Source organism: Orcinus orca, chromosome 10 (assembly GCF_937001465.1).
Source record: "Orcinus orca chromosome 10, mOrcOrc1.1, whole genome shotgun sequence".
Taxonomy (NCBI): Eukaryota; Metazoa; Chordata; class Mammalia; order Artiodactyla; family Delphinidae; genus Orcinus; species Orcinus orca.
The window spans coordinates 38,238,722-38,262,056 of NC_064568.1; the positions used below are offsets into that span (position 1 = coordinate 38,238,722).

The window sequence follows — 23,335 nt, forward strand, 5'->3', positions numbered from 1 at the left end:
GTACACTATCAAGAGAGTGAAAACACAACCCACATGTCAGCGAAACAGCAGACTATGAAATTCCAAAGCCTCATTCCTCAACAGAAACATCAAAAAACAAGCAGTCTGAACCAACTTTGTTGTAGCTTTAGAAAACAGTCAAAGCTTTACAACAACCAACTGAACACTCAGTCAAGAAAACGTCATCCTCGGGACTTCCCTGGTGGTCCAGTGGTTAAGATCCGGCGCTCCCAACGCAGGGGGCCTGGGTTCGATCCCTGGTCAGCGGCACTAGATGCCGAATGCCGCAACAAAGATCCCACGTGCCATAATAAAGATCCCACGTGCCATAATAAAGATCCCACGAGCCGCAACTAAGACCAGGCGCAGCCAAATAAATAAATATTTTTTAAAAAGAATAAAAAATGAAAAAGTCATCCTCAAAATAATAGCAAAGTTTTTTGGTGTTTTTACTGATCCTTGCCCCACCCCCACCCCAGCATGGCAGTGGTTCTTGTCTTGAAGGCAGCCCAGTTTTCAGCTCCCTCCCTAAACCCAAGGGAAACCTGATTTGTAAATTATTGTGTACATCTGTTCTAATCTGTATGGGGGCTATCTGAAGGACTGATGCAAGGTACTTGCCTCTGTTTTACCTAACTCAGAACTCTGGGGGGAAAAGCGCAGGCACTGCTAATAAAAGCTGCAAAGCAGACTACAGACTCACAGATATGGAGAGGTTGGGGTGAAAACACTTTGGGGAGTTAGGACATTCCAAGGCACCATGTATATGAGAAAATTTAGAACACCACAAGCATACCCAGACACATGATCAGACAAAACCTGAGAAGACTCTAAGCTTTCACCTCAGGTTGATCTCTAGGTTCAGAGCAAGCCTAGCTAAGTGTTGAAGGAATGGCTCCAGCACAGAACCAATCTGCAAAAACAAAGAGAGGTGGGTTTTTCTTTCTCTTATTTTTGTTGGTGTGTTTTTTGTCCATTTTTGTTTTATCTGTTTGAGCTCCTAGAATTCAAGGAAATCTTGGTTAACACATTAGATGAACAAAGGCTAAGAGAACAGGTGTCAGTGATCACACCTAAGGAATACAGCCTTTGCAAAAATGGTATAGGAAAAGAATTCTATATCTAGCAAAACTCTCCTTCAAAAATGAGAAAGAGGGACCTCCCTGGTGGTCCAGTGGTTAAGACTCTGTGTTTCCACTGCAGGGGGCACGGGTTCAATCCCTGGTCAGGGAACTAAGGTCCCGCATGCCACTTGGCGTGGAAAAAAAAAAAAAAGAGTAAGAAATTAAGACATTTCCTGATAAGCAAAAGCTGAAGGAATTTGTTACCAGTAGATGGGCCCTGCAAGAAATGAAAGAAAGTCAAAAGTAACTTGAAGCCATATGAAGAAATAAAGCTTCAGTAAAGATTTAAAAAGCAAGAGCAATTATAAAAGCTAGTATTATTGTGACTTCAATTTTTAACTCCAGTTTTTACTTTCTACATGATTTAAAAGACAAACGCATAAAAAACAATTATTAACCTAGGTTAATGGGACACAATTTATAAAGACGTTATCTGTGACATCAGTAACAGAGGGAAGGGGGACTTCCCTGGTGGCGCAGTGGTTAAGAATCTGCCTGCCAATGCAGGGGTGACGGGTTCGAGCCTGGTCCGGGAAGATCCCACATGCCGCGGAGCAACTAAGCCCGTGCGCCACAACTACTGAGCCCACGCACCTAGAGCCCGCACTGCGCAACAAGAGAAGCCACCACAATAAGAAGGCTGCTCACCACAACCAAGAGTAGTCCCCACTCGCTGCAACTACAGAAAGCCCACGTGCAGCAACGAAGACCCAACGCAGCCAAAAATAAATAAATAAATGAATAAATTTATTTAAAAGAATTATTAATCTAGGTTAATGGGACACAATTTATAAAGATGTTATCTGTGACATCAATAACAGAGGGAAGGGGGACTTCACTGGTGGTGCAGTGGTTAAGAATCCACCTGCCAGTGCAGGGGACAAGGGTTCGAGCCCTGGTCCGGGAAGATCCCACATGCCGCGGAGCAACTGACCCCGTGCACCACAGCTACTGACCCTGCACTCTGGAGCCCGCAAGCCACAACTATTGAAGCCCATGCGCCTGGAGACCGTGCTCCACAGCAAGAGAGGCCACCGCAGTGAGAGGCCTGCGCACCGCAACGAGGAGTAGCCCCCGCTCACTGCAACTAGAGAAAGCCCGCGTGCAGCAACAAAGACCCAATGCAGCCAAACATACATACATACATAAATAAATAAATAGAAGCAATGGGATAATATATTAAAAAACAAAAAGACAGAGGGAAGGAAAGGAACAGTATAGAAGCAGTTTTTCTATGCTATTGAACTTAAGTTGGTATAAATTCAAATTAAATTGTTATAACTATACGATGTTAAATGTAATTCCCATGGTAACCACAAAGAAAATATCTTTAGAATATACACATAAGAAAATGAGAAGGCAATCAAAACATTTCACTATAAAAAAATCAACTAAACACTAAATAAGGTAATAATGGAAGAAATGAAGGGAAAAAAGCTATAAGGAATATAGATTACAAATAGCAAAATGGCAGAAGTTCCTCCTTATTAGTAATCACTTTAAATGTAAACAGTTTAAAATCTTCTTCTCAAAAGACAAGATTGGCATAATAGATTAAAAAACATAATCCAACTATACGCTGTCTACAACAGACTCGCTGTAGATCCAAAGACACAAATAGGTTGAAAGGGAAAAGACAGAAAAAAATATTCCATGCAAATAGTAACCAAATGAGATCTGTGGTGGCTATACTAGTATCAGACAAAACAGACTTTAAATCAAAAAAGGTACAAAAGACAAAGGACATTATATATTAATTTAAAGGTTAAAAAAACACAAGAAGATAAATCATAAACATTACACACCTAATAACAGACCCTCAAAATATATGAAGCAAAAACTGAAAGAAACTGAAGGGAGAAGTAGACAGTTCTATAACAGTTGGAAACTTCAAACCTCACTTTGAATAATGAATTGATCAACCAGACAGTATATAAGTAAGAAAACAGAGAACTTAGCACAATAAACCAAACACATCTAATTGACACAGAACACTCCACCCAACAACAGTAGAATCACATCTTGTCAAGTGCACATGGGATATTCTTCAGGATGGACCATTTGCTGGGCCACAAACAAGGCTCAACAGATTTTATAAGATAAATAACCGTACAAAGTATCCTCTCTAACCCAAACAGGATAAAGTTAGACATCAATAACATAAGGAAAAATTCTACAGTTTTCCATAGTTTTCCTTCTACATAAACTAGAATTCACAAAATTTTAAATGCATATTACTTCTGACTTTCTAGTTCCTCTTCTAGGAATTCATTCTCTAGAAACTTACAATGTGAGGTGACATGTTTACAAAGGTACATAGTGCAGCACTGTTTGTAATAGCAAAAGATTATAAAATCTATATTACATCAACAGAATATATTTGTACTACTGAAATACTATGCAACTCTCAAAAAATGAAATAGCTATGTTAATTTATATAGGATAAACTATTACATATTAAGTTTAAAAATATGTGCAAAATATTATTTGTAATATGGTATCATCTGTGCAAAATAGAAAAGAACACATACCACAAAGTTAGGGGACTCACATTTCCTAATTCTAAAACTTAACTACAAGCAACCTAAATGTCCATTGACACATGAATGGATAAAGAAGATGTAGTATATACATATACAATGGAATATTACTCAGCTATAAAAAAGAACAAAATAATGCCATTTGCAGCATTTAGATTATCATTCTAAGTAAGCCAGAAAGAGAAAGACAAATATCATATGATATCGCTACTATGTGGAATCTTAAAAAAATGATATAAATGAACTTATTTACAAAACAGAAACCGACTCACAGACATAGAAAACAAACTTGTTGTTACCAATGGGGAAGGGGGGATGCAGGGAGGGATAAATTGGGAGGTTGGGATTAACATATACACAATACTATATATAAAATAGATGACCAACAAGGACCTACTGCATAGCACAGGGAACTATACTCGGTATTTTTTAATAACCTATAAGGGAAAAGAATCTGAAAAGGAATACGTGTATGTGTGTGTGTGTGTGTGTGTGTGTGTGTGTGTGTGTGTGTGTGTGTGTGTGTGTGTGTGTGTGTGTGTGTGTATACGAAAAAACTGAATCACTGTGCTGTATACCTGAAATGAACACGATATCGCAAATCAACTATACTTCAATTAAAAAAAAAAGAAAACAAAGCTAGAGTTATCGAGACAGTGTGGCACTGACATAAGGATAAACAAAGATCAATAAAACAGAATTGAGAGTCCAGAAATAAACCCTCACATTTAGGATCAAGTGTATTAGACAAGAGTTCTAAGACAATTCAATGAAGAAAGAACAGTCTTTTCAACAAATGGTACTGGGACAAGTGGATGTCCCCATGCAGAAGCATAAAGTTGAACCCCTACTTCATGTCATGTATAAAAATTAATACAAATGGATCAAAGACCTAAATGTTTTAAGAGGTAAAACTATAAAATTCTTAGAACAGGCATAAATCTTCATGACCTTAGATTAAGAAATGGCTTTTTGGATAAGATGAATACCAAAAGCACAAGCAACAAAAGGAAAAATAAAATAGATCAATTGGATATCATCAAAATTTTAAATTTTGTGCTTTAAAGGACACCATCAAGAAAGTGAAGACAGCCCACAGAATGGGAGAAAACTTGTGTAAATCATATTTGATAAGGGACCTGTATCTAGAATACATAAAGAACTATTTTATAACTCAGTAGCAAAATAACCCAATTTTTAAAATGGGCAAAGGCTATGAATAGACATTTCTCCAAAGATGATACTTTTAAAAGGCCAATAAGCACAAGAAAAATGCTCAACATTACCCATAAGGGAAATGCACATCAAAACCATAATAAGGGGGTTCCCTGGTGGTCCAGTGGTTAGGACTCAGCACTTTCAATGCCATGGCCCAGGTTCAATCCCTGGTCGGGGAACTAAGATCCCATAAGCCAAAAAACAAAACAAAACAAAACAAACAAAAAAACCACAGTAAGATACCACTTCATATCCACTAGGGTGTCTCTAACAAAAAGATAAGTTGACAAGAATCTGGAGAAATTAGAACCCTCATATACTACTGGTGTGAATGGGGCCAAAGATATGTACAAACATCTAGTGGTTCCCTCCAAAATTTTCCTCAGAATAGCTGGAATTCTTCGGACAGTTTAATCCAGCAAAGCAAATGATTACAGGTCTTGGGGCTGAAATGATGTTAAACTATCCTTAAACTTTAAATGGGTAAAAACTCTTGAGTTGGTCTTCCCTGGTGGCGCAGTGGTTGAGAGTCCGCCTGCCGATGCAGGGGACATGGGTTCGTGACCCGGTCCGGGAAGATCCCACATGCCGCGGAGCGGCTGGGCCCGTGAGCCATGGCCGCTGAGCCTGCGTGTCCGGAGCCTGTGCTCCGCAACGGGAGAGGCCACAACAGTGAGAGGCCCACATACCGCAAAAAAAACAAACAAAAAACCAAACAAAAACTCTTGAGTTACTGGCATGGAGCCAGGGCTACTTTTGGTAAACAGAACTGGCACTGCGGGATGAACTGAATGCCAGGTTAAGGCTTTAAATTCTGAAGCTCATCAGAACCCAGCAGGGATATTGGTTGATATACACAGCAAGACAGGAGCCAAGAAAGTCAGAATCCACTAAGGAATGTATAACAAGTCACCTGCCATACCACCTAACTCTGAAAATAAGTGGCACTATAACACTAATTACACAACTGTACCTGGCGGTGAACATGCAAGTGGGAACGGAAGGCCTGCCACCTCAAATGCCCAGATCCCACCCCTAACAGATGCAACATAGCAATGAGTAAGAGGGCCCCTGTGGCAAGGCTGAGATGTAAGTCCAGGTGAAGCTGCTGCAGGTGTAGATCTTGGTGGTAGTAGTAAATAGTCAAATGAGAGGCTTTTGTTTGTTTGTTAGTTTTTATTGTAGTATAATTGCTTTACAATGTTGTGTTAGTTTCTGCTGTACAGTGAAGTGAATCAGCTATATGTATACATATATCCCCTCCCTCTTGGACCTTCCTACCCCCTCATCCCACCCATCTAGCTCATCACAGAGCACTGAGCTGAGCTCCCTGTGCTATACAGCAGGTTCCCACTAGCTATCTATTTCACACATGGTAGTGTATTTACGTCAAACCTAATCTCCCAATTCATTCCACCCTCCCCTTCCCCCCACGTCCACACATCAGTTCTCTACATCTGAGTTTCTATTCCTGCCCTGCAAACAGGTTCATCTGTACCATTTCTCTACGTTTCACACATATGCGTTAATGTAAGATATTTGTTTTCCTTTGACTTACTGCACTCTGTATGACACTCAAATGAGAGTTCTGAATGCTGAATTGAAAAGTAATTTCACGTGAATACTGGTTGAACAGGAGTCATTTAATCCTGAGAGATGGCAAGCATCACATTAAACCATGGATTGCACTCCTAGTGATGCCCTTCTCATCAATTCCTTTAATTTTCAGCTTTACAATTACACTCCCCCAGAACATAAAGACTGGTTTCCTGGAAACCAACCAGTGGGTATGGGAATAAAGCCTCCCCATTGTATAGGGTCAGCAGCCTTTAAGGTTAGAATGATGATGTTAGCTGATTGTTTCTAAGCCTCCTCTGCCTTTGACTCTTGATTAATAAAAACATTATTGGCGGGACTTCCCTGGTGGCGCAGTGGCTAAGAATCCTCCTGCCAATGCAGGGGACACAGGTTCAAGCCCTGCTCTGGGAAGATCCCACATGCCGCGGAGCAACTAAGCCCGTGCGCCACAACTACTGAGCCTACACTCCAAAGCCTGCGAGCCACAACTATTGAGCCCACGTGCCACAACTACTGAAGCCCGCATGCCTAGAGCCCATGCTCCGCAACAAGACAAGCCACCGCAATGAAAAACCCGCCTGTCGCAACGAAGAGTAGCCCCCGCTCGCCGCAACTAGAGAAAGCCCGCGCGCAGCAATGACGACACAACACAGACAAAAATAAATTAAATTAATTAATTAAAAAAAATTCTCGGCAAATACTTTCACTTTGGTCCATTCTGCACATGTCCAAGAAATTTACCTCCAGCAAAATAAAACCAATACCCAGGGCCACCCCTCTTACTCATGACTTCAGTTCCAAAAGCCAACAAAGCAGAACCAGGGGTACTATTCCATTAGTTTTAGCTGTGGTATATAGCAGCCTGTTCCTGCTTTAAACATTCTAATTTTTTCCAAAGTAAATGCTTTGAGCCAAACAGGACACTCAGCTAAGAGGATCAAGGGGGCACCAACAGGCAAGGACTGGTGTGAGCACCTACCCAACTATGATCCAACTATGAGTTTTTAAACAGCAGTAATTTTAATATGCACTATTGGACCTAGAATTAGTGACTGCTGGAAGCACCATTGCTCCCCCAACCCCTGCAAATTCCCATTAAAAAAATTTAAGTGTATTCATTTCAATTACACTTAAAAAGATTTGTCCTCGGGACTTCCCCGGTGGCACAGTGGTTAAGAATCCACCTGCCAATGCAGGGGAACCAGGTTCGATGCCTGGTCTGGTAAGATCCCACATGCCATGGAGCAACTAAGCCCGTGCACCACAACTCCTGAGCCTGTGCTCTAGAGCCCGCAAGCCACAACTACTGAAGCCCACGTGCCCTGGAGGCTGTGTTCAGCAACAAGAGAAACCACCGCAATGAGAAGCACATGCACCACAGTTAAGAGCAGCCCCCGCTCACTGCAACTAGAGAAAGCCCGTGAGCAGCAATGAAGACCCAACACAGGCAAAAATAAATAAATAAAATAAAATAAATTTTAAAAAAAAGATTCCTCCTCAAATGTAATAGCGATTTTTCAGGCTTCCTCTCCAGAATCATATCCTAAATCCCCATTGATGGCATTTGCTTTGCCTACTATCATACCACATTAAAAATGGATCTACATAAATGCAGAAGCTAAAACTATAACGTTTCTAAAAGAAAACACAGGGAATTCCCTGGCGGTCCAGTGGTTAAGACTTTACGCTTTCACTGCGGTGGTCCGGGTTCAATCCCTGGTCAGGGAACTAAGATGCCACAAGCCAAGAGGCATAGCAAAAAAATAAAACACAGGAAAAATATTTTTGAGCTTGGTATCAGCAAAGACTTTTGTCAAGGACCTAGAAAGCATTAGCCATAAAGAAAAATATTAAAATCAAAATCTGTTCTTCAAAAGACACTGTTAGGCTTCCCTGGTGGCGCAGTGGTTGAGAGCCCGCCTGCCGATGCGGGGGACGCAGGTTCGTGCCCCGGTCCGGGAGGATCCCGCATGCGGCGGAGCGGCTGGGCCCGTGGGCCATGGCTGCTGAGCCTGCGTGTCCGGAGCCTGTGCTCCGCAGCGGGAGAGGCCACAGCAGTGAGAGGCCTGCATACCGCCAAAAAAAAAAAAAAAAAAAAAAAAAGACACTGTTAAAAAAATGAATAGGTAAACTACAGAACAGCAAGTAAATATTTGTGACACATGTCTGACAAATGCTCCCTATTATTAGTCAGAAGGAAAAGATTAAAACCACAATGAGATACCAATACACACTCACTAGAACTGCTAAAATTAAAAAGATTCACAAAATCAGATACACAAAGATTTCCAGCAATCAGAACTCATACACTACTCGAAAGAATGCAAAATTGTAGGGCTTCACTGGTGGCGCAGTGGTTGAGAATCCGCCTGCCAATGCAGGGGACACGGGTTCAAGCCCTGGCCTGGGAAGATCCCACATGCCGCGGAGCAACTAAGCCCATGTGCCACCACTACTGAGCCTGCGCTCTAGAGCCCGTGAGCCACAACTACTGAGCCCGCGTGCCACAACTACTGAGTCTGCGCTCTAGAACCCGCGAGCCACAACTACTGAAGTCTGTGCACCTAGAGTCTGTGCTCCGCAACAAGAGAAGCCGCCCGGGCATGGCAAGGAAGAGTAGCCCCCTCTCACTGCAACTAGAGAAAGCCCCGCGTGCAGCAATGAAGACCCAATGCAGCCAAAAATAAAATAAGATAAATAAATCAAAAAAAAAAAAGTTCACACACACACACACAAAGAATGCAAAATTGTACAATCACTTTAGAAACTGGCCTGAGAAACACTACCCTATGACCCAGCAATTCCACTTCTAAAGTATTTGCCTAAGATAAATGAAAATAAAAGACCTCTACAAAAATGTTCACAACAGCTTTATTCATAATAGCTTTAAAAAAAAATGGAAACAACCCAAATATCCTTCAATGGGGGATGAGATATAAACATTGTTTGGTGTCCTAAAGGGTATCCTCCCTGGCACAGTGTACTTCAGTTAGATTGCAAATGCAAAGGTGACTTTTTGGTAAAGTGGGAGAAGGGTTAGTAAGAAAGAGGAAGTGGAAAAGGAGAATCAACAAGAGCCATTTTTTAAAAATAATTTAAGTTTACCACTTTAACCATCTTTAAGTATACAGTTACGAGGGATTAAGTACATCCACAGTGTTTTGCAAATATCATCCCCATCCACCCACAAAACTTTTTTCATCTTGCAAAACAGAAACTCTGTACCCACTAAACAGTACTCCCCACTCCCCTCTTAACCTAGTCCTTGGCAACCACCGTTCCACTTTGTCTTTATGATTTTGACTACTCTAAGTACCTCAATACTAGTGGAATCATACAATATTTGTTCTTTCTGGCTTATTTCATTTACCATAATGTCTTCAAGGTTCATACATATTCCAACAGCTATCAGAATTTCATGTCTTTTTAAGGCTGAATAATATTCTATTGTGTGTACATTTTATCTATGCATCCACTTATGGACACTTGGTTACTCCCATCATTTGGATAATGTGAATAATGAACAAGGGTATACAAATATCTCTTTGAGATCAGTTCTTTTGGATATATATACCCAGAAGTAGAATTGCTGGATCATATGGTAATTCTATTTTTAATTTTTTGAGGAACCACCATACTGTTTTCCACAGCAGCTACACCATTTTACATTCCCACAAATAGTGTACAATGGTTTTGTTATGAACTGAACTGTGCCCCCTCCAATTCATATGCTGAAGCCCTAACTCCCAATGTGACTGTATTTGGAAATAGGGCCTTTGAGGAAGTAATTAAGGTTGAAAGAGCCCATAAGGGCGGGGCCCCAATCCAACAGGACTGGCATCAGTGGAAGAGACACCAGGAATGCATGCACAGGGAAAAGGCCATGTGAGGACATGGACAGAAGATGGCCTTCTGCAAGCCAAGGAGAGAGGCCTCATCAAAACCCAAAACTGCTGACACCTTGATCTTAGACTTCAGCCTCCAAACTGTGAGAAAATAATTTTCTGTTGTTTAAGCCACCTAGTCTGCAGTATTTTGCTATGGCAGCCCTAGCAGAATAATACAAGTTCCAATTTATCCACATCCTCACCGACACTTGTTATACTGTTTTTCTGTTTTGTTTTGTTTTTTAATAACAGCCTTCCTAATGGGTATGAAGTGGTAAATTATTGTGGTTTTGATTTGCATTTCCCTAATCAATAATGATCCTGAGAATCTTTTCATGTGCTTATTGGCCATCTGTATATCCTTTTTGGGAGAAATGTCTATTCAAGTCCTTTGCCCTTTTATTTATTTTTTTTTGGCGGTACGCGGGCCTCTCACCGCTGCGGAGCACAGGCTCTGGACGCGCAGGCCCAGCAGCCATGGCTCACGGGCCCAGCCGCTCCGCGGCATGCGGGATCCTCCCGGACCAGGGCACGAACCCGCGTCCCCTGCATCGGCAGGTGGACTCTCAACCACTGCGCCACCAGGGAAGCCCCCTTTGCCCATTTTTTGATTCAGGTTTTTTGTTGTTGTTGTTGAGTTTAGAAGTTTTCTATATATTCTGGGTATTAATCCCTTGTCAGACGTGTGATTTGAAAATATTTTCTCCCATTTTGTGAGTTGCCTTTTTACTCTGTTCATAGTGTTCACTGACCACAAAAGTTTTTAATTTTGAAGTCCAATTTGTCTATTTTTCCTTTTGTTGACTGTGCCCTTGGTGTCATATCCTCTAAACGATCATTGCCAAACCCAACGCATAAAGCTTTCCCCCTATGTTTTCTTCTAAGAGTTTTCATTCTTACACCCAGGAGCAAGATTCATTCTTTTTTTGTTTGTTTTAATATTTATTTAAGCTGCACCAGGTCTTAGTTGCAGCATGTGGCATCTTTCAGTTGTGGCACACAGACTCCTTAGTTGCGGCAGGCATGCAGGGATCGAATCTGGGCCCCCCACATTGGGAGCGTGGAGTCTTACCCAGTGGACCACCAGAGAAGTCCCCAGATCATTCTTAAGAAAAGTATTTATGGAAGGCAAGTTCTGCATATTGATTCCTTTAAAAATATACATGGCCATAGTCTCTCTGGGATGTTTTTGTATACCCATTAATTAAAGACTGTAGTCTGAAGAACGTACCCTTATCTTGCTCCATCACTTAACTCATTTTTTGACCTATATTACCACTCTGCTGACTACTTCCTTTTTGTTTGTAAACATACTCAAGTCTCCCTCATGCAAAACACACACCCACACACCCAATACAAAACCTTTAAATATTAGTTCAATATATAAATGAACGTCCACCAAATACTGCTAATCCCCTAGCCTCTATTCTGTTCCCCAGCATGGTTCTTGATGCCGTCTCTTGGTGCTATAGACTAAACTGAATGTTTGTGTTACCTCAAAATTCATGTGTTGAAGTCCTAATCTCCAATGTGACGGTATTTGAAGATGGGGCCTTTAGGAGGTAATTAGGTCATGAGGGTAGAGCCCTTAGGAATGGGGTTGATGCTCTTATAAGAAGGGACAAAAGAGGACTTCTCTGGTGGTGCAGTGGTTAAGAATCCACCTGCCAACGCAGGGGACACGCGTTCGAGCCCTGGTCGATTCCACACGCTGCAGAGCAACTAGGCCCGTGCGCCACAACTCCTGAGCCTGCGCTCTAGAGCCCGCAAGCCACAACTACTAAAGCCTGCACGCCTAGGGCTCGTGCTCCGCAACAAGAGAAGCCACTGCAATGAGAAGCCCATGCACCGCAACAAAGAGTAGCTCCCACTTGCTGCAACTAGAGAAAAGCCCGCACGCAGCAACGAAGACCCAAAACAGCCAAAAATAAATAAATAATTTTATTTTTTTTAAAAAGGGACAAAAGAGAGATGCTCTCGCTCTCTCCCTGCCATGTGAGCATACAGCGGGAAGGCAGCTGTCTGCAAATCAAGAGGATCTCACCAGGAACCATACTGTCTGGCACCTTAATCTTAAACTTCCCCACCGGCACTTCCCTGGTGGCTCAGTGGTTAAGAATCCACCCACCAATGCAGGGGACACGGGAAAGAGCCCCGGTCCAGAAAGATCCCACATGCCACGGAGCAACTAAGCCCATGCGCCACAACTACTGAGTCTGCGATCTAGAGTCTGCAAGCCACGACTACTGAAGCCCTCACGCCTAAAGCCCACGCTCCACAACAAGAGAAGCCACCACAAATAAGAAGCCCATGCACATCAACAAAGAGTAACCCCCACTCGCCACAACTAGAGAAAGCCCACGCACAGCAACGAAGACCCAACGCAGCCAAAAAAAACAAACAACACAAAAAAAACTTCCCTGGCTCCAGAACTATGAGAAATTTGTATTGTTTAAGTCACCCAGTCTAGGGTATTTTGTTAGAGCAGCCCAAGCTAAGACACTGGGCAATCTTACCCATTCCCAATTTAACCACTATCTCTACCATCTCTATGATGATAATTTCCACATCTCCATCCCCAGCTTAGACTTCTCTATAAAGTCCAAATGCCTGCCAGAAATGGCCACTTAGCTATCCCATAGGAATCTCAAGCTCATGTACAAATAAGACTTTACCACTATAGGGAGACATTTAAATACTTCATTAGAGCTGCTTTTTCTTGTGAATAGAAATTTCCCAGATTTTAAATATTATATCCTGGTCCCTTACACCAGCAAATTACAGTCAGGTTCCTAGTTTAAAAGTGAGTTTTATAAGAAAGCACAGTGTGGTAGTGAAGGGACAAGAGTGCAGTCTCTGGACATACTCTGCTGGGGTTCACAGTTAGATTGCCTGGAGGCAAATCTTGGCTCTGCACAATGTAGCTCCTTAAGCAAGTTATTTAACTTAATGCCTCAGTTTACTTCTCTCTAAAAATCAGGATAAAGATGTCTACTTCATAGTTATCAGGATAAAATGACAATGTAAATTCACTAGAACGGTGCCTCATAAATAAATGCTCAGTAAATGTTATTACTCTTTTTAACAGTTTATTTCAAAAATCATTGGGATTTGGAATGTTCCCATTGATGCAGTCTGGTTTGGCTAAATGATTGACATTAAAGTTTGATTTGCCAATTAAATTAAATGGCAGACATTTTCCATAAATTAAATCTGCAGTTCCAAGGTTTTGTCAACTACATAGTTAAAGCATATATGCAGCATATATATTATACCAGAAAATACATCCTTTGCAGCCATTTATGACAGAAGTGTTAAGATGCCAACATAGAAATGTACAAGGTGGTAAAAAATTTTTTCGAAATTTTAGGGGTTAAAATTTTTTTTAATCCTTTTAGGTGGTTCAAGAGTAAAAGGGTTTCAAGACCATTGGCCTAGTGAATATGTTTTAGAGTCAGACTGCCTGAGTTTGAATCAAAACTCCAGCTTCTGGTAATTCCCTGGTGGTCCAGTGGTTAGGACTCCAAGCTTCCACTGCACGGGGCATGGGTTCCATCCCTGGTTGGGGAACTAAGATCCCGCATGCCACGCAGCATGGCCAAGAGAAAAGAAAAAAAAAAAAAGGAAGACAAAACTTTAGCTTTCTTTCTTTTTTTTTTTTTAATTTATTTTTGGCTGCATTGGGTCTTCATTGCTACGCACGGGCTTTCTCTAGTTGTGGTGTGTGGGGGCTACTCTTTGTTGCAGTGCGCAGGTTTCTCACTGCGGTGGCTTCTCTTGTTGCAGAGCGCAGGCTCTAGGCACACGAGCTTCAGTAGTTGTGGCTTGAGGGCTCTAGAGCGCAGGCTCAGTAGTTGTGGTGCATGGGCTTAGGTGCTCCACAGCATGTGGGATCTTCCCAGACCAGGGCTCGAACCCGTGTCCCTTGCATTGGCAGGAGGATTCTTAACCACTGCACCACCAGGGAAGCCCAAAACTTTAGCTTTCTATGTACCCTTGGTAAGTTATATTTAACTTCTATATGCCTCAAAGCTCTCCTCCTACACAAGGGGAATAATAATGGTACCTACCTCATATGATTACTGTAAGGAGTAAATGAGATCATGCATCAGAAGCAATTGCATTGATAGCAACATTATTCATGACAGCCAAAAACTGAAAAGAATCCAAATGTCAATCCACAGGTAGATGGATAAACAAATGTGATATACTCGTAAAAAGGAATGCAACATGGATAAATCTCAAAAAAGATTACAAGTGAAAGAAGCCAGACATTCCAATTATATGAAATTTCTAGAAAACATAAAACTACAGAGGCAGAAAGCAGATCAGTGGATGCTAGGACTTGCAGTTAAGAGTGGGAAGTGTAGATTAACAACAAACAGGAACTAGGGAATGTTTTGAGGTGTTGGAAATATTCTAAATCTGAATAGTGGTGATGACTGCATCAAACTGAACTGTTACCATAAGTGAATTTTATGATATGTAAATTATGCCTCCAAAAAAAAAGTTTTGAAAAATTTTAAAGCAACAATGTATTAAATATTATTACTACTGCTACTATGGTCAGGTGTTTAAAATGACAATAACATTAAGCTGGAAAGGACCTTTCTGAGTATGTCTATTCCTACTCTCTGAAACAAGAGTAATAAAGGCAGGCACAGCTGAGTACTGACTCTGCCACAGTTGCGCATTTTACATGGGTTCTCTCACTTAATCATCACAGGTCCTCCATGGGGTAAGTTCTGTTACAATCCCCACTTTACAGACTATGAAACTGAGGCTCAAATAGGTTGAGAGACTTGCCCAAAAACAATATAACTAATATGAGGAAAAGCCAAAATGCAAACTCAAGACCATCTGATTCCAAAGCCCATCCTAAAATTCGTATAGAATGTCATAGGTCTCTGAATAGCCTTGAAAAAGAACATAGCTGGAGGACTCTCACTTCCCGATTTCAAAACTTACTATAAAGTTACAGTAATCAAAACAGTGTGGTATTGGTATAAGGACAGACATACAGAACAATGGAATAGAGAACCCAGAAATAAACCCTCACATACATGGTCAAGTTATTTTCAACAAGGGTGCCAAGACCATTCAATGGGAAAAAGACAGTCTTTGCAACAAATGGTCATAGGGAAACTGGATACCCACACGCAAAAGAATCAAGTGGGGCCCTTACCCAACACCATATACAAAAGTTATCTCAAAAAAAGGATTCAAAAGAGGGAAGAGGGCTTCCCTGGTGGCGTAGTGGTTGAGAGTCCACCTGCCGATGCAGGGGACATGGGTTCGTGCCCCGATCCAGGAAGATCCCACATGCCGCGGAGCGGCTGGGTCCGTGAGCTATGGCCGCTGAGCCTGCGCATCCGGAGCCTGTGCTCCGCAACGGGAGAGGCCACAACAGTGAGAGGGGAAGCTTCATGCATTGGATTTGGCAATGATCTCTTGGATATAACACTAAAAGCAGAGTCAAAAAAAAAGACAAACTGGACTTCATCAACATTAAAAACTTCTGTGCTTCAAAGAACACTATCAACAGAGTAAAAAGGCAATTCACGAATGGGAGAAAATATCTGCAATACACATATCTGATGAGGGATTAACATCCAGAATATACAGAAAACTAAAAGTCAACAACAAAAGACAACCTGACTCAAAAATGAGCGAAGGACTTGAACACACATTTCTTCAAAGAAGACATACAAATGGTCAATAAACACAAAGAAAGACTCTCAACATCATTAGCAATTAGGGAAATGCAACTCAAAATCACCAGATACGCCTTCACACCCATTAAGATGGTTACTAAACAAAACAAAAATAAACGAACAAACAAACCAACCTAACAAAGGCTGGTGAGGATGTGGAGAAATCAGAACGCTCTGTGTTGCTGGTGGGCATGTAAAATGGTGCAGCCACTGTGTAAAACATATGGCAGTTCCTCAAAAAATTAAAAACAAAATTATCATGTGATCCAACAATTCCAATTCTGGGTATAAACCCAAAAGAAATGAAAGCAGGAACTCAAGTAGATATGTGTACCCGCCCCCATGTTCATTCCTGCATTACTCACAACAGTCAAAAGGTGGAAACAACCCAATGCCCACCAATAGATGAAAAGATAAACGTAATATAGCATATATATATATAATGGAATACTATTCAGCCTCAAAAAGGAATGAAATTCTGACAGATGCTATAACATGGATGAACCTTGGAGACATTCTGCTACGTAAAATAAGGCAGTCATGAAAGGACAAATATTGTATAATTTATGATTCTATTTATATAAGGTACCTAGGACAAGCAAATTCATAGAGATGGAAAGTAGAATGGTGGGTACCAGGGGTTGGGGGAGGGGAGAATAGGAAGTTATTGTTTAATGGGTACAGAGGTTCAGTTTGAGAAGACAAAAAAGTTCTGAAGCTGGATGGTAATGATGGTTGCACAACAGTGGGAAGGTACTTAATACCACTGAAGTGTACACATTAAAATGGTTAAAGAAAGAGAGAGAGAGAGAGAGAGAGAGAGAGAGAGAGAGAGAGAAGAGAGAGAGAGAGACACTACTTCACACCCATTTAGGTGGTTACTGAAAAAAAACAAAAACAAAAAAACAGAAAATAAGTGTTGGGATGTGGAGAAGTTGGAACCCTTGTGCATTACTGGTGGGAACAATGCAACTGCTGTGGAAGACAGTATGGTGGTTCCTCAAAAAGCTAAACACAGAATTACCATATGATCCACTTCTGGGTATATACCCAAAGATACTGAAAACAGGGACATGAAGAGATATTTGTATACCCATGTTCACATCAGCATTATTCACAACAGCCAAAAGGTGAAAACCCAACTGTCTAGCAAGTGAACAATTAAACAAAATGTGGTCTATACATACCAACTGAGTTTTGTTCAGCCTTAAAAGGGAATGAAGATGTCAATTACATCTCAGTTTTTAAAAAAATCTTTAATTAAAAAGGAAAGAATGGGGACTTCCCTGGTGGCGCAGTGGTTGAGAATCTGCCTGCCAAAGCAGGGGACACGGGTTCGAGCCCCGGTCCGGGAAGATCCCACATGCCGTGGAGCAAGCCCATGCACCACAACTACTGAGCCTGTGTTCTAGAGCCTGTGAGCCACAACTACTGAGCCACCGTGCCACAGCTGCTGAGCCTGCGCGCCTAGAGCCCGTGCTCTGTGGCAGGAGAGGCCATCGCGATGAGAAGCCAGCGCAGCGCAACGAAGAGTTGCCCCCGCTCGCCGCAACTAGAGAGAGCTCGCGCGCAGCAACGAAGACCCAATGCAGCCAAAAATAAATAAATAAATTTAAAAAAAAAAAAAAGAAGAATGAAGTTTGGACACACGCTATGACATGAAAACATTTTTACCTGAAATAAGTCAGACATGAAAGGACAAATATTGTATGATTCCACTTATATGGGTTACCCAGAACAGGTAAATAAACAGAGACAGAATACAGATTAGATGTTACCAGGGGCTAGAGGGAGGGGGCAATAGGAGTTACTTGCTTAATGGTTAGGGTTTCTGTTTGAGGTGATGAAAAAGTTTTAGAAATAGATAATGGTTATGGTTTCATTACATTGTGAATGTAATTCATGCAATGAATTTTATGTGAAGTTTACACATAAAAATGGCTTAAATGGCAAATTTTGTTACAATGTATGTAACAAAATATATTCATCACAACTTTGTAAAAAAAAAAAAAGTAACGTAATATACGAAAAAACACTGAATTAAGCACCTTAAATGGGTGAACTGTATGGTGTGTGAATTATATCTCAACAAAGCTATTTCTTAAAAAGGTAACCATGGCTAACATTTAGTGAACACTTTCCACACACCAAGCACTGTTCTAAAAGGATTACATAAACCTCAAAACAACCTACCGAGGTGGCTACATTTCTTAACCTCATTTCACATATGAGGAAATTGAAGTTAAGTAATTTGTCCAATGTCACTCAGGTAGTGGAAGAGTCAGGGGTTCAAACCCTACCAGATTTTAGAGCTCCTACAGTTACCCACTCTGCTCTACTGAGTCCCACAGTGTGATAGGAAGGTTATTAAAGGCACCCAATAGATGCCCCGTTAACTAAGTGAATGAGATGAACAACTACTGTGGAATTCTAGCAGGAAAATAAATTCTAAGCACTTGGAATGTAGCCAGAAGAGTCCATGATTTATCATCTTTAAAATTTCAGAACTTTCCAATAGCGGGAATTTCCTGGTGGTGCAGTGGTTAAGAATCCGCCTGCCGATGCAGGGAACACGGGTTCAAGCCCTGGTTTGGGAAGATCCTACATGCCACGGAGCAACTAAGCCCCTGCACCACAACTACTGAGCCCGCGCCCAGAGCCTGTGCTCTGCAACAAGAGAAGGGACTGCAATGAGAAGCCCGCACACCACAACAGAGTAGTCCCCACTCGCCGCAACTAAAGAAAGCCTGCACGCAGCAACGAAGACCCAATGCAGCCTAAAATAAATAAATAAATAAATAAAATTTAAATTTTTTTCAAAAAAGAATTTTCCAATAGCTTTAATGTTAATACAACTCTGAGTTAGATTATTAACACACCATTTCATACATTTAAACACCGGCAGAAGAGTATAACCTTGCCCATGTATCTTCAATAAGACTGGAGAGTTCACTTAGTAACCTCTCCATTGACAATTCTCCTCTGAAAGGCTACAAAAAATTAGGCTCCTAAAAGCAACAAAAGTAAACCCAATTCTGGTAACAGAATTCTATAAAGAAGGGTGCTACAAATGTCCAGAAACAGAGACCTAGTACCTATTCTATAGGTTAGGTACCTAGTTAGATGCCTGTTAACCAGGCAAGGTTCAGGTCCAACTTTGTTTCACCAGAATGCTAACATACCATTGTCAGTCCTACCCTCACTTATCAGTTCTTGATACCTCTCCTATAGTCCTCACAAGTTTGCTGATGTTGACATTATTAAACCATTCACATTGGTGGCACTACTCAACAGGAAGTTGAAAACTAACAAACCTAGGGCACAATCCAGAGTTCAGAAATGAATCAGGTGACCAGGCGCATCTAAGTCTACTGAACTCCACCTAGATCCCCGCAATTCTGACCTTCACAAGCAAACCTGGAATGTGGAAAAAATACAAGTACTCTTACAGTTTATGTACCCTACAAAACAAGGCCCTTTGTTTTATTAAAAAATGCACGCCCAGAGTTGAGCCCATAAGCACAACATCAATTCTAAAATTAAGAGAAAAACACATATTTACAACGCCAAAAGGAATCTAAAAAGCGAATACGAGGAAACTTCCCTCTCCTCCTACCTGCGCCCAACGGGTGCAGGACCCACCAGACCACTCCCCTGGCTCCAGATTCTACAGCCCCGAGTGCCGGGCTCCGAACTCTCGCGCCCTGTGGTCCGGCTGAGCCCACTCGGGTCTGTCCAGGTCTGAGAGTGAGGCTACATGCTAAGCACAAAAAAAGCTCCCTCTTGAACGATGCCTCAGAACTGTATCAGAATCTTTAAAAAACAGGAAAAAAGGAGGAAGAAAGGGCCGCCTGCTTGGAGCTCCTCAGACCAGGAGCACCGAACCGCAACCACGCGCCAGCTACAAAACACCGCAGCCGGCCGCCCCGAGACTGGACCGGTAATTCCACCACCGCGCCGGGCCCCGCCCCGGGCCCGCGACCATTCTGGGGCGTTCCTCCCGTGGGCGGCGCCTCCCTCACCACACCGCCACTTGGCTCTCTTCCTGAGCGAGGCCGCGGCCGCCCCGCGACACCGAAGCTGCAGCTTCTAGCCCGCGCGGGCCCGCGACGTCCACAGCGGCCTGGCAGGCCGGCTCTTTTCCCCCAGGCTCCGGCACGCCCTCTCTACGGCCCCAAGCCCTTACCGAGGCAGCGCGGCCTCCGCGGCCCGCTCCTCCTAATCCTCGGCCGCTGCCACCGACCCAGCGCCGCGGAGACCGGAACTTCCTCCGCGCCGAGCCGCTGCCTTCACAAAGGCGCCGCCGCCTTTAGCGCTCTGCCCGCCGGGAGATGGAGTACCGCGGCCGGTCGCACCGAATCCACTCCCGGCGTACCCCGCGCGGGGGGCGGAGGGCGGGGCGGGAGGGGGGTGCTTGCCTGCGCGGGTGGGACGTAAGGGCACGCTCTCGTCGGCGTCCAATGGGAGGGCGCCCTTCCCTCCCCCCCCAACTCCGTCCGCCGGGGCTGCTGGGGGTTGTGGTTTGGCCTCTGGCCCACGGGTTCTAGTTCTTTTTCGGTCTTTGGAGTTGAGCGAGGCGTGCATTTTCTTGGTGGCTTGGCCTTCTCGAGTTTTGCTCCCCGCCAGAGCGCACATATGGTCCCGGCCTGCGTAGCTTGAAAACGACTTATTTTCCGTTAATATGAAGGAAATGGAAGGGAGGCGTCTCCAGCCTAAGACTTCCGAGGCAGGGGCTTCTGGCCCACACAAGAGCCTGTTTTCCGACCCTCCCATAGGATAGGGAAGCAGTAGTCACAGAGGCTCGTCTCCTTTTCCTTCTGATGGGTTTCCAAGTTAGGTATTACCGACTCAGGAATACCAGGTGGGTGTCATCTGTGTTAAAGGTTTAATATCCCTACCTACGAAGGAAAATCTACTCAGTTTACACAGAGCCTTGCTAGCTCGGGCAATACATCTGGCCAAGAGTGACTTGTGCGAGGTCACAGAGGAACTGGAAAGTATCTGCAAATCAGCAATCTAGTGGAAAACGGGGCAGCACAACTTTCAGTTTGCAGCTCATGTCCAGAATCTCCTTACAGCTAATGTTCTTCAAATGGCCAGCTCCAAGCTTCCAGGTGGATCATCTACATTGTTGAAATGCTTGCTGGTTCCAGCTACCTGGTATCGCCAGGTAGTGGCTCCTCAGGGAAGGTAACCTGATTTTATAGCCTGAATTCAACATCATGGAATCGAAGAAGTCTGCTGCAAGAAAAGCCTATAAATCATTCTAAAATAAAGCAAGACTTATCTGTAGAGAAAAGAGATTGTTGAGTTAAGTAGTCTTTAAAGTTACCTTCCCACTTTTCAGACATCTTGTCTGGAAGTCATTCAAGAACTGCATGAAGCTCTTGCTGTGTGCCAGGCACTGTATCAGGTGCTGGGGCCACAGGAACCTGAACAAAGCTGATAAACTTTGCTGCTCTGGGGACTTACCTGGTGGTCCAATGGCTAAGACTCTGCCCTAGCAATGCAGAGGGCCCGGGTTTGATCCCTGGTCGGGGAACTAGACCCCACATGCATGCCGCAACTAAGAGTTTGCGTGTCGCAACTAAAAAGATCCCGCATGCCACAACAAAGATCCCGCGTGCCACAACTAAGACCCGACACAGCAAAATAAATACTTAAAAAAAAACAAAAGCAAAACTTTGCTGCTCTGGTGGAGATGGGAGTGGGGGTGGTTACTGAAGACAGACAACAAACTAAACAAGATATACAATCTCTGCTGAAATGAGTTTGGTTTCTGTAAAGAGGGAGATGGAAAGCTGTCGGAGGGCTCTAAACAGAATAATATCATGGCTTCCATGTAACCGGGATCCCTCTGGCTGCTGTGTAGAGAATAAACTGAAGGTGGGAAGGGCAGAAGCATGCCAGCTGATTAAGAGACTGTTGCAGTAATAAAACCACAGAAGGATAATACTTGTACCTATGTGGCCACAGTGGAAACAGGAAACATGGACTGGGATGAGGGGAAAGAGGGAAGAATGTCAGAGGAGCAATTTTGGTAGGAAGAGCAGGAGCTCAGTTTGGGGTAGGTTGTGGGTTTTTTTGTTTTTTTTGTGTGCGGTACGCGGGCCTCTCACCATTGTGGCCTCCCTCATTGCAGAGCACAGGCTCCAGATGCACAGGCTCAGCGGCCATGGCCCACGGGCCCAGCCGCTCCGCGGCATGTGGGATCTTCCCGGACCGGGGCACGAACCCGCATCCCCTGCATTGGCAGGCGGACTCTCAACCACTGCGCAACCAGGGAAGCCCTGGGTAGGTTGTTTTTGATGCCTAGTAGACAAGATGTGGAGTTGGCAGTTGGCTACATGAATCTGGAGTTCAAGGTAAAGGTCAGGGATAGAGATGCAAATCTGGGAGGTATCAACATATCGCTGCTGCTGATATTTAATGACATGGGCCTGGATGAGATGACCTAGGGAATGAAAGAGTGAGAATAACCGGAGAGCAGAGTTGCAGCCCTGAGGCCTGGGGCACACCAGCACTAAGAGGTTTCAGGGAAGAGGAGGAACACCTACACAGAGCTGTGGGTACTTTGACTTTGCTTCCCAAACTGGACCATTGTTGGTGGTTCTTTCCCTTATCGGATAGTACTTTGTCCTCTAAGGAGGTAAACATATGAAAGAACTAATTATTTTTGCCTTATGCCCAAGCTCCTTGGGCAATAATAATTGCTACCCTTGTTCACAACTCTTTGCCTGGCCTTGTGCTGACATTTCATTATCTCATTTAATCTTCACAATAACTGTATGATATCCCCTTTTGTAGTTATGGAAACCAAAGCCCAGAAAGATTAACTTGCTGAAGCTGGAAAGTAGAGGGTGGGGGGATTCCAACCCAGGTCAGTCCTACTCCAAGGCTCATGTTCCTGCCTACTTTCCCCTTTTCCTTATGGTGATTATTGAGTTTTCAGAGGAAGCATCTAGAATTTTTTTTTTTAACTTACATTGGCCCATAGTACTTGTAAGGTTGTTTATATTGCCTAAGACCAGGAATATGAGTATTTAGAATAGCTGACCCAGAACAGCGCCCTCGCCCGGAATGGGGAGCACAACGTCCAGCTGCAGAGGTAGCTTGACTCACTTTCAGCCCCTAAATTCTCACATGGAAGAACCCAGCAAAGAGGAAGACTGTTGTGCTGCCTGTTGTTCTTTGTTGCCTTGGTCACACTTGGGGCCATGACTCTTCAGCATCGAAAGTAAGGACTTGATCAAATGTTAAAATGAGAGACAGGA

At 43.1% G+C, this 23,335-nt stretch overlaps 1 protein-coding gene across 2 annotated transcripts in view; it reads right to left on the bottom strand.

Moving 5' to 3' along the window:
- The window catches only part of RBM6 (RNA binding motif protein 6), a 204,842-nt gene that overhangs the window by 87,240 nt on the left and 94,267 nt on the right, over positions 1–23,335 (bottom strand). The window contains exon 1 of one of the 2 annotated variants that reach the window (XM_004267820.2): positions 20,248–20,417. The exons of the other annotated variant lie outside the window; for it this stretch is intronic. The gene's annotated coding sequence lies outside the window, so the exon portion shown is untranslated. Of the gene's footprint in view, positions 1–20,247; positions 20,418–23,335 lie in introns of those variants that run through there. 2 annotated transcript variants of the gene reach the window in all.